Below are 12496 nucleotides of genomic sequence, written 5' to 3' on the forward strand. Positions count from 1 at the left end.
ATCCATTTTGTATCCATTCAGCCCGTCTTTGTCTTTTGGTTGGGGCATTCAACCCATTTACATTTAAGGTAATTATTGATAAGTATGATCCCATTGCCATTTACTTTGTTGTTTTCGGTTCAAGTTTATACACCCTTTCTGTGTTTCCTGTCTAGAGATGATCCTTTAGCATTTGTTGAAGAGCTGTTTTGGTGGTGCTGAATTCTCTCAGCTTTTGCTTGTCTGTAAAGCTTTTGATTTCTCCTTCATATTTGAATGAGATCCTTGCTGGATACAGTAATCTGGGTTTTAGGTTGTTTTCTTTCAACACTTTAAGAATGCCTTGCCATTCCCTTCTTCCCTGAAGACTTTCTGTTGAAAGATCAGCTGTTATCCTTATGGGAATCCCCTTGTGTATTGTTTGTTGTTTTTCCCTTGCTGCTTTTAATATTTGTTCTTTGTGTTTTATATTTATTAATTTGTTTAATATGTGTCTTGGGGTGTTTTGCCTTTAATTTATCATGCTTGGGACTCTCTAGGTTTGTTGGCCTTGGGTGATTATTTCCTTTCCCATTTTAGGGAAGTTTACATCTATTATCTCCTCAAGTATTTTCTCATGGATTTTCCTTTTGTCTTCTTCTTCTGGATCTCCTATGATTTTGATGTTGGGGCATTTCACATTGTCCCAGAGGTCACTGAGGTTGTCCTCATTTCTTTTAATAATTTTATTTTTATCTTTTTTCCTCTCTGTTTCATTTATTTCTACCATTCTATTTTCTACCTCACTTATCTTGTCTTCTGCCTACGTTATTCTACTGTTGGTTCCTTCCAGAGTGTTTTTTATCTCATTTATTGCATTATTCATTAAATATTGACTTAAAAAAATTTTTTCTTCTAGGTCTTTGTTGAACATTTTTTTGCATCTTCTCAATTCTCTTCTCCAGGCTATCTATCTGTAACTCCATTTTGTTTTCAAGATTTTGAATCATTTTCACTACTATTATTCAGAATTCTTTATCAGGTAGATTCCCTATCTCTTCCTCTTTTGTTTGTTTTTTGTTTGTTTGTTTGGTTTGGTTTGGTTTGGTGTGGTGGGAATTTATCCTGTTCCTTTACCTGCTGGGCATTTCTCTGCCTTTTCATCTTGTTTATATTGCTGTGTTTGGGGTGGCCTTTCAGTAAACTGGCAGTTTGTGGTTCCTCTTTATGGTGGAAGTTCCTCACTGTGGGTGAGGTTGGACCAGTGATTTGTCAAGGTTTCCTTGTTAGGGAAACTTTTGTCAGTGTTCTGGTGGGTGGAGCTGAATTTCTTCTCTCTGGAGTGCAATGAAGTGCCCAGTAATGAGTTTTGAGATGTCTATGTGTTTGGTGTGACTTTGGGCAGCCTGTATATTGAAGCTCAGGACCATGTTCCTGTGTTGCTGGAGAATTTGCGTCATATGTCTTTCTCTGGAACTTGACCCTTGGGTGCTGCTTTGTTTCATTGTAGGTATGGACGCATTTGATCAGCTCCTATAGATGATTGTTCCTTGAGGTCAGGAGTTCTCTGGTGTTCTTAGGATTTGGACTTAAGCCTCCTGCCTCTGGTTTTCAGTCTTATTCTTACAGTAGCCTCAAGACTTCTTGATCTTTATAGCACCAATGATAAAACATCTAGGTTAGTGATGAATAGTTTCTCCACAGAGAGGGACTCCCAGAGAGGTACACAGAGTTACATGGAGAAGGGAAGAGGTAGGAGGGAGATAGAGGTGACCAGGAGGAGAAAAGGGGGAATCAAAAGGGGAGAGTGCAAGCTAGCCAGTGATCACTTCCTATATGCTCTCCATAGTCTGGATCTCTCAGGGATGTTCACAGAGTTACACAGAGAAGAGAAGAGGGAGGAAAGAGACAGAGGTGGCCAGTAGGACAAAAAGGGGAATCAAAAGGAGAGAGACTGCTCTAGCCAATAATCTGTTCCCTAAATGTTCTCCAGAGCCCAGAACACACAAGAGATTCACAGAGTTGGGTAGAGAAGAGAAGGGGGAGGGAGGAGATAGAGGCGACCTGGTGGAGAAAAAACAGTCCAAAACGGGAGAGGGCAATCCAGCCAATAATCTTGCTCCCAAGTAAAAATGGGTACTGAGGATTGGGTTCTTAAAGGTACAAAATTGATAAGAAATACCAAAAAGAAAAGATTACAAATCTAGAGGTTGGAGTCTCAAAAATACAATATTAAAGAAAAAAGCAGGGGAGGAGCCAAGATGGTGGAGGAATAGGACGGGGAGACCACTTTCTCCCCTACAAATTCATCGAAAGAACAATTGAACGCTGAGCAAACTTCACAAAACAACTTCTGATCGCTAGCTGAGGTCATCAGGCCCCCAGAAAAGCAGCCCATTGTCTTCAAAAGGAGGTAGGACAAAATATAAAAGATAAAAAGAGAGACAAAAGAGCTAGGGACGGAGATTCATCCTGGGAAGAGAGTCTTAATAGAGGAAGTTTCTAAACACCAGGAAACCCTCGCACTGGCGGGTCTGGGGGAAGTTTTTGAATCTCAGAGGACAACCTAACTGGGAGGGGAAAAATAAATAAAACCCACAGATTACATGCCTAAAAGCAACTCCCAGCAGAAAAGTACCCCAGACGCCCGCATCCACCACCAGCAAGTGGGGGCAGAACGGAGAGGAGCGGGCGGCATTGCTTAGGGTAAGGACTGGGCTTGGGTGCCCTGAGGGCAATTGGAGGGAGCTTTTGTGAGTTATCAACTTAAACTGTAGAGACAGCAAAAGAGAGAGAGAAAATTAACCAGCCCGAACACACTGCTGGACGTTCACCGAACAAAGGGACCGAGCAAGTCCAGAGGAGCTAGTCGGCTGCAGACCGGCCCAGCCCCACTGGAGGCAGGAAGCAGGGGGGAGGGGAAAGGGGCAGCCTCGGCCCCAAGGACTGCATCCCCTACCACACTGCAAACAGGCCTCCAGTTTCTAACCAAAGACTTCCTGAGATTCTGGATGGTCGACATCCACTGGGAGGGTCGCGGCCAGACACAGGGCGCACGTACCCGACCGGCGTGGGCGGGGACTGGGGCTGGGGATGCGGAGGGGAGAAGGTGCATGCACCCGACTGGCACGGGTGGAAACTGAGGAGGGGACCGTGGAGGGGAGAAGGTGCGCCACACCCAGGGAGAGCGTGCCTGTCAAGCTCCTGGCTGCCTGAGCTGCTTGGGCCTGGGAAGGCACAAAACGCAGGCGCAGCCGAGTCCGCGCTTTTGTGGAACACCTGAGGGCTGGAACCGCACGCAGTGCAGGGCACGCTCCATAGAGAGCAGCCGGGGGACTGAGCAGCGTAGACAGGGAATGCAGCACCAGTCCCTCTCCGCAGCGCGACGGAACTAGCAACCTGAACAAGAGACCACCTTTGCCCACCTGTGTCAGGGCGGAAATTAGGCACTGAAGAGACCGGCAAACAGAAGCCAAATAAACAAAGGGAACCGCTTCAGAAGGGACCAGTGCAACAGGTTAAAACCCCTGTAGAGAACACTGACTACACTGGAGGGGGCCTATAGATATCGAGAAGTATAAGCTGGAACAAGGAGCTATCTGAAACTGAACCAAAACCACACTGACCGCAACAGCTCCAGAGAAATTCCTAGATATATTTTTATTTTTTTTTAATTAAAAAAATTTTTTTTCTTTTCTTTTATATTTTTTTTCCTTTTATTTTCATTTAAAATTCCCTATTATTCCCCCATTACTCCTTAACTTTCATTTTAATATATTTTTATGACTTTTTAAATTAGGAACATTTTTTTTCTTGTTTCTTTTTTCTTTTTTTTTTTATCTTATTTCCTTTTAAAGTCCTCTATTACTCCTATACTATGTCTTAATTTTCATTATCATTTCACTATAACCTTGGAAAAAAAAAGAGAAACCCTATTTTTAAACTGAACTTCATATATATTTCTAAAATTTTTGTGTTTGTGTTTTTGTTTTTAATACTGTATTTTTAAGAGTTTAACCTCTACTCTAGATTTTTAATCTTGGTTTTTCAGTATGTGATGTAAATTTTGGACATTTAAGAATCCAATATTCAGTTCCCATTTTTATTCAGGAGTGTGTTGATTATTCTCTCCCAATTTTGACTCTCCATTTTCTACCTCAGAATACCTCTATTTCCTCCTTTCTCCTTCTCTTCCCAATCCAATTCTGTGAATCTTTGTGGGTGTCTGGGCTACGGAGAACACTCTGGGAACAGAAAACTGTGTAGATCTGTCTCTGTTCTCTTAAGTCCCCCTTTTTCACTTCCTGCTCATCTCTATCTCCCTCCTCCCTCTCCTCTTTTTCATGTAACTCTGTGAACCTCTCTGGGTGTCCCTCATGGGGGAGAATCTTCTCACCATTAACCTAGAAGTTTTATTATCAGTGCTGTATAGTTGGAGAAGTCTTGAGACTACTGGAAGAATAAAACTGAAATCCAGAGGCAGGAGACTTAAGCCCAAAACGTGAGAACACCAGAAAACTCCTGATTACACAGAACATTAAGCAATAAGAGACCATCCAAAAGCCTCCATACCTACACTGAAACCAACCACCACCCAAGAGCCAGTAAGTTTCAGAGCAAGACATACCACGAAAATTCTCCAGCAACGCAGGAACATAGCCCTGAGCGTCAACATACAGGCTGCCCTAAGTCACACCTAACACATAGACCCAACTCAAAACTCATTACTGGGCACTCCATTGCTCTCCAGAGAGAAGAAATCCAGTTCCATGCACCAGAACACCGACGCAAGTTTCCCAAACCAGGAAACTTTGACAAGCCAATCGTCCAAACCCACCCACTGGGTAAAACCTCCACAATAAAAAGCAACCAAAGACCACCAGAATACAGAAAGTCCACTCCAGACACAGCAATCTAAACAAGATGAAAGGGCAGAGAAATACCCAACAGGTAAAGGAACATGAAAAATGCCCACGAAGTCAAACAAAAGAGGAGGAGGTAGGGAATCTACCTGAAAAAGAATTTAGAATAATGATAATAAAAATGATCCAACATACTGAAAACAAAATGGGGTTACAGATAAATAGCCTGGAGGCAAAGATTGAGAAGATGCAAGAAATGTTTAATAAAGACTTAGAAGAAATAAAAAAGAGTCAAATAAAAATGAATAATGCAATAAATGAGATCAAAAACACTCTGGAGGGAACCAAGAGTAGAATAACAGAGACAGAAGATAGGATAAGTGAGGTAGAAGATAAAATGGTGGAAATAAATGAAGCAGAGAGGAAAAAAGAAAAAAGAATCAAGAGAAATGAGGCCCACCTCAGGGACCTCTGGGACAATGTGAAACGCCCCAACATTCGAATTGTAGGAGTCCCAGAAGAAGAAGACAAAAAGAAAGGCCATGAGAAGATACTCAAGGAGATAATAGCTGAAAACTTCCTTAAAATGGAGAAGGAAATAGCCACCCAAGTCCAAGAAACCCAGAGAGTCCCAAACAAGATAAACCCAAGGCAAAACACCCCAAGACACATATTAATCAAATTAACAAAGACCAAACACAAAGAACAAATATTAAAAGCAGTGAGGGAGAAACAACAAATAACAGACAAAGGGATTCCCATAAGGATAACAGCTGATCTATCAATAGAAACCCTCCAGGCCAGAAGGGAATGGCAGGACATACTGAAAGTAATGAAAGAGAATAACCTACAACCTAGATTACTGTACCCAGCAAGGATCTCATTCAGATATGAAGGAGAATTCAATAGCTTTACAGACAAGCAAAAGCTGAGAGAATTCAGCACCACCAAAACAGCTTTTCAACAAATGCTAAAGGATCTTCTCTAGACAGGAAACACAGAAAGGTTGTATAAACATGAATCCAAAACAACAAAGTAAATGGCAACGGGGCCATACCTATCAATAATTACCTTAAATGTAAATGGGCCGAATGCCCCAACCAAAAGACAAAGACTGCCTGAATGGATACAAAAACAAGACCTCTATATATGCTGTCTACAAGAGACCCACCTCATCACAAGGGACAAATGCAGACTAAAAGTGAAGGGCTAGAAAAAAATATTTCACGCAAATGGAGAACAAAACAAAGCAGGAGTCGCAATACTCATATCAGATTAAATAGACTTTCACATAAAGGATGTGAAAGGAGACAAAGAAGGACACTACATAATGATCAAAGTACCATCCAAGAAGAAGATATAACAATTATGAATATATATTCACCCAACATAGGAGCACCGCAATATGTAAGGCAAACGCTAACAAGTATGAAAGAGGAAATTAATAGTAACACAATAATAGTGGGAGACTTTAATATCCCACTCACAATTATGGATAAATCAACTAAACAGAAAATTAACAAGGAAACACAAACTTTAAATGACACAATGGACCACTTAGACATAATTGATATCTATAGAACAGTTCACCCAAAAACAGTGAATTTCACCTTTTTCTCAAGTGCACACGGAACCTTCTCCAGAATAGATCACATCCTGGGCCATAAATCTAGTCTTGGAAAATTCAAAAAAATTGAATTCTTTCCAGTCATCTTTTCCGATCACAGTGCAGTAAGATTAGATCTCAATTACAGGAAAAAAAAAATTGTTAAAAATTCAAACATATGGAGGCTAAATAACACGCTTCTGAATAACCAACAAATCATAGAAGAAATCAAAATATGCATAGAAATGAACGAAAATGAAAACACAACATCCCAAAACCTATGGGACACAGTAAAAGCAGTGCTAAGGGGAAGGTTCATAGCATTACAGGCTTACCTCAAGAAACAAGAAAAAAGTCAAATAAATAACCTAACTCTACACCTAACGCAATTAGAGAAGGAAGAAATGAAGAACCCCAGGGTTAGTAGAAGGAAAGAAATCTTAAAAATTAGGGCAGAAATAAATGCAAAAGAAACTAAAGAGACCATAGCAAAAATCAACAAAGCTAAAAGCTGGTTTTTTGAAAAAATAAACAAAATTGACAAACCATTAGCAAGACTCATTAAGAAACAAAGAGAGAAGAACCAAATTAACCAAATTAGAAATGAAAATGGAGAGATCACAACAGACAACACTGAAATGCAAAGGATCATAAGAGACTACTACCAGCAGCTCTATGCCAATAAAATGGACAACTTGGAAGAAATGGACAAATTCTTAGAAATGTATAACTTTCCAAAACTGAACCAGGAAGAAATAGAAGATCTTAACAGACCCATCACAAGCAAAGAAATCGAAACTGTAATCAGAAATCCTCCAGCAAACAAAAGCCCAGGACCAGATGGCTTCACAGCTGAATTCTACAAAAATTTAGAGACGAGCTAACATCTATCTTACTAACTCTTCCAGAAAACTGCAGAAGAAGGTAAACTTCCAAACTCATTCTATGAGGCCACCATCACCCTAATTCCAAAACCAGACAAAGATGCCACAAAAAAAGAAAACTACAGGCCAATATCACTAATGAACACAGATGCAAAAATCCTTAACAAAATTCTAGCAAACAGAATCCAACAACATATTAAAAAAATCATACACCATGACCAAGTGGGCTTTATCCCAGGAATGCAAGGATTCTTTAAAATCTGAAAATCAATGTAATACACCAAATTAACAAACTGAAAGGTAAAAATCATATCATTATCTCAATAGATGCAGAGAAACCCTTTGACAAAATTCAACACTCATTTATGATTAAAACTTTCCAGAAAGCAGGAATAGAAGGAACATACCTCAACATAATAAAAGCTATATATGACAAACCCACAGCAAGCATTACCCTCAATGGTGAAAAATTGAAAGCATTTCCCCTGAAATCAGGAAGAATAAAAGGGTGCCCACTCTCACCACTGCTATTCAACATAGTTTTGCAAGCTTTGGCCACAGCAATCAGAGCAGAAAAAGAAGTAAAATGAATCCAGACAGGAAAAGAAGAAGTGAAACTCTCGCTGTTTGCAGATGACATGATCCTCTACATAGAAAACCCTAAAGACTCTACCAGAAAATTACTAGAGCTAATCACCGATATAGTAAAGTTGCAGGATATAAAATTAACACACAGAAATCCCTTGCATTCCTATACACTAACAATGAGAAAACAGAAAGAGAAATTAAGGAAACAATACCATTCACCATTGCAACAAAAAGATTAAAATACTTAGGAGTATGTCTATCTATAGAAAAAAAAAAAAGACCTATACATAGAAAACTATAAAACACTGATGAAAGAAATCAAAGAGGACACAAACTGATGGAGAAACATACCATGTTCATGGACTGGAAGAATCAATATTGCCAAAATGGTTATTCCACCCAAGGCAATCTATAGATTCAATGCAATCCCTATCTAGCTACCAATGGTATTTTTCACAGAACTAGAACAAATAATTTCACAATTTGTATGGAAATACAAAAAACCTCGAATAGCCAAAGTAATCTTGAGAAAGAAGAATGGAACTGGAGGAATCAACCTGCCTGACTTCAGACTCTACTACAAAGCCACAGTCATCAAGACAGTATGGTACTGGCACAAAGACAGAAATATAGATCAATGGAACAGAATAGAAAGCCCAGAGATAAATCCACGAACCTAGGGACACCTTATCTTTGACAAAGGAGACAAGGATATACAATGGAAAAAAGACAACCTCTTTAACAAGTGGTGCCTGGAAAACTGGTCAACCACTTGTAAAAGAACGAAACTAGAACACTTTCTAACACCATACACAAAAATAAACTCAAAATGGATTAAAGATCTAAATGTAAGACCAGAAACTATAAAACTCCTAGAGGAGAACATACGCAAAACACTCTCCGACATGAATCACAGCACGATCCTCTATGACCCACCTCCCAGAATATTGGAAATAAAAGCAAAAATAAACAAATGGGACCTAATGTAACTTAAACCCTTTTGCACAACAAAGGAAACTATAAGCAAGGTGAAAAGACAGCCCTCAGATTGGGAGAAAATAATAGCAAACGAAGCAACAGACAAAAGATTAATCTCAAAAATATTCAAGCAACACCTGCAGCTCAATTCCAGAAAAATAAATGACCCAATCAAAAAATGGGCCAAAGAACTAAACAGGCATTTCTCCAAAAAAACATTCAGATGGCTAACAAAAACATGAAAAGATGCTCAACATCACTCATTATCAGAGAAATGCAAATCAAAACCACAATGAGGTACAATTACACGCCAGTCAGGATGGCTGCTATCCAAAAGTCTACAAGCAATAAATGCCAAAGACAGTGTAGAGAAAAGGGAACCCTCTTACACTGTTGGTGGGAATGCAAATTAATACAGCTGCTATGGAGAACAGTGTGGAGATTTCTTAAAAATCGGAAATTAGAACTGCCATATGACCCAGCAATCCCACTTCTGGGCATACACACCGAGGAAACCAGATCTGAAAGAGACACGTGCACCAAAATGTTCATTGCAGCACTGTTTATAATATCCAGGATACGGAAGCAACCTAGATGCCCATCAGCAGACGAATGGGTAAGGAAGCTCTGGTACATATACATCATGGAATATTACTCAGCCATTAAAAAGAATTCATTTGAATCAGTTCTAATGAGATGGATGAAACTGGAGCCTATTATACAGAGTGAAGCAAGCCAGAAAGATAAAGAACATTACAGCATACTAACACATATATATGTAATTTAGAAAGATGGTAATGATAACCTTATATGCAAAACAGAAAAAGAAACACAGATGTACAGACAGACTTTTGGATTCTGTGGGAGAAGGCGAGGGTGGGATGTTTCAAAAGAACAGTATCAAAACATGTATATTATCTATAGTGAAACAGATCACCAGCTCAGGTTGGATGCATGAAACAAGTGCTCGGGCCTGGTGCACTGGGAAGACCCAGAGGAATCGGGCGGAGAGGGAGGTGGGAGGGGGCATCGGGATGGGGAATACATGTAACTCCATGGCTGATTCATGTCCATGTATGACAAAACCCACTACAATATTGTAGAGTAATTAGTGTCCAACTAATAAAAATAAATGAAAAAAAAATAAAAATAAATAAAATGCAAAAAAAGAAAAGGAAAGTCATGGCAATTATATATATATATATATATGAAGTTTGCTTTAAAAATACAGTCTTTTTTTTTGCAAAGTAATAGGTTATAAAAATGGAAATTAAAGGAGTAATAGAGGACTTAAAAATAAACAAAATAATTAAAAAATTGATAATAGTAAAAATACATCTTGGACTTTCTCTGGTATTGTTGTGCACAGTGTGGGTTCAGTTCATTTTCATATATTTCCTTGATCCGGCTTACACTTCTCAAGATCTATTGGCCCCTTCCTATGTAGTCAGTGCTAACTGCAGGGTTTCAATCTATTGCACCGGTCCTTCCAAAGCAGTTCCCTCCATTTATTTTAGCTTCTTCTGTTTGCTGGCCTCTTCAGTGTCTAATTTCTGCCCTGATACAAGAGGGAGGTGGTGGTCACATTTTTAGGCTTACTTGTTCAGTCGTGCTGTGGGGAGGGAGGAACACTGCAAACAAATATCGCAGTGTCTCAGCCACACTGGGTTTGCTCCTGCTCATGTCTGCTTTCCCAATCTACACTGTTCAGGCTCTAGGTTGCTCTGCTGGGAACCGTCAGAGGCGGGCTCTGTGTTCCATGCCTTTCCTAGGTCTAAGCCACTCAGGTTCAGGTTCTTGGGTACTCCACAGAGGCAGAGACTTGGCTGGGCCTGCATTTTGTGCCTTTCCCAGGTGTGAGCAGCTGAGGTGACGAGGTGCTTGGGGAGCGCAGTCACCCCCAGTTGGGGGCTGTGACTTATCGCCTCCCCCATCCCTGCTGCTCAGTTTTCTGGGTGCAAAACCTGCACACCTTCTCAGGTGTGCTGTGTGTCTCTTCTGGGGAGATGATCTCTGGCTGCATCCCTCCTGGCAGATGTTGACTCCAGAATCCCAAAAAGTCTTGGTTAGCAACAAATCCTGCTTGCAGTTTGGTAGAGGAAGCCTTTTGGGGGCTGCAGTTGCCCCCTTCCGGCTCTGCCTACCATCGCCTGCCTGTGTCTGGTAGGGGACGGGCCAGTCTGCAGCCAGCTAGCTCTGCTCAGTCCTTTGTTTTGTGTATGGGCCTGGCTGTGTCTTAGGTTAGGGCTTTTCACGGGATTCCTATGCCACAGTCTGGGTTGCTATCTCTAGTTAGTTCCCTTAGATTGCCCTCGGGGTATTCATGCCTGGCCCTTCCCACTAAACAATGCAGCCTGCGCCTCCCTGTCCAGTCCCAGCTTGCTAGTGGTGGATGTGAGCGTCTGCACTGTTTCTCTGCTGGGAGTTGCCATTAGGCACGTAATCTGTGGGTTTTAATTATTTATTTATTTTTCCTCCCGGTTATGTTGCCCTCTGAGGTTCCAAGGCTTGCCACAGACTCACTGGTGAGAGTGTCTCCCGGTGTTTGGAAATTTCTCTATTTTTTAATACTCCATTCCCAGACAGATCTCCATCCCTACCTCTTTTGTCTCTCTTTTTATCTTTTATAGTTTTTCCTACCTCCTTTCAAAGACAATGGGCTGCCTTTCTGGGTGCCTGATGTCCTCTGCCAGCATTCAGAAATTGTTTTGTGGAATATGCTCAGCATTCAAATGTTCTTTCAATGAATTTGTGGGGGAGAAAGTTTTTTTCCCCATCCTATTCCTCTGCCATCTTAGGACTGTCTCCCCAAAATTTTGATTTTAAATTGAGTCAAAGACCTGAAGGTACTTCTCAACAGAGAAGTTATATGCACATGTAAATATATTGAACATAATATGACATCAGGATATTTCAAAATATAAAGCAAATGAAAAAATAAAAAGTCACTGCACACATACTAGCCTATTATAATTCTCCAAATCCAAAACACTAATAACACTAAATCCTGTATAAAATGTAGAGCAACAAAGATGCTCATTTACTTCTGTTGGAAATTCAAAATTATACATTTATTTTGGAAGAGTTTCAAAAGTTCTTACAAAGTTAAACATAGTGTTTCCTTTTGATCTAGCAATTGTACCCCTTGGTATATACCAAAATTAACTAAAGTTTAGCATCTATGCAAAAACTTACACATGAATATTTATAGCCACTTTATTCATAAGTGCCCAAAGTTGGAAGCAACCAAAATGTATTTCACTAGGTAAATGTACAAGTAAACTTTGGTGCATCCAGACAATGGAATCTTATTCGGTGATAAAAAGGAAAGGAGCATTGAAGCCATAATAAGACATGGAGGAAACCTAAATGTATATTGGTCAGTGAACAAAGCCGGTATAAAAAGGCTATGTATTATATGAGTTCAAATATATATGGCATTCTGGAAAAGGTAAAATTATGGAGAGAGTAAAAAAATCAGCAGTTGCCAGGAGTTTTGGGGGTGCAGGGGAGAGATGCACTAGCTGGCAGAGAACAGAAGACTTTTAAGGCAGTGAAATTTTTCCTTTGAATTTTCAAATAGTTGATTCAAGTCTTTATTCATTTGTCAAAGTCTGTAG

Source organism: Cervus canadensis, chromosome X (genome assembly GCF_019320065.1).
Source record: "Cervus canadensis isolate Bull #8, Minnesota chromosome X, ASM1932006v1, whole genome shotgun sequence".
Taxonomy (NCBI): Eukaryota; Metazoa; Chordata; class Mammalia; order Artiodactyla; family Cervidae; genus Cervus; species Cervus canadensis.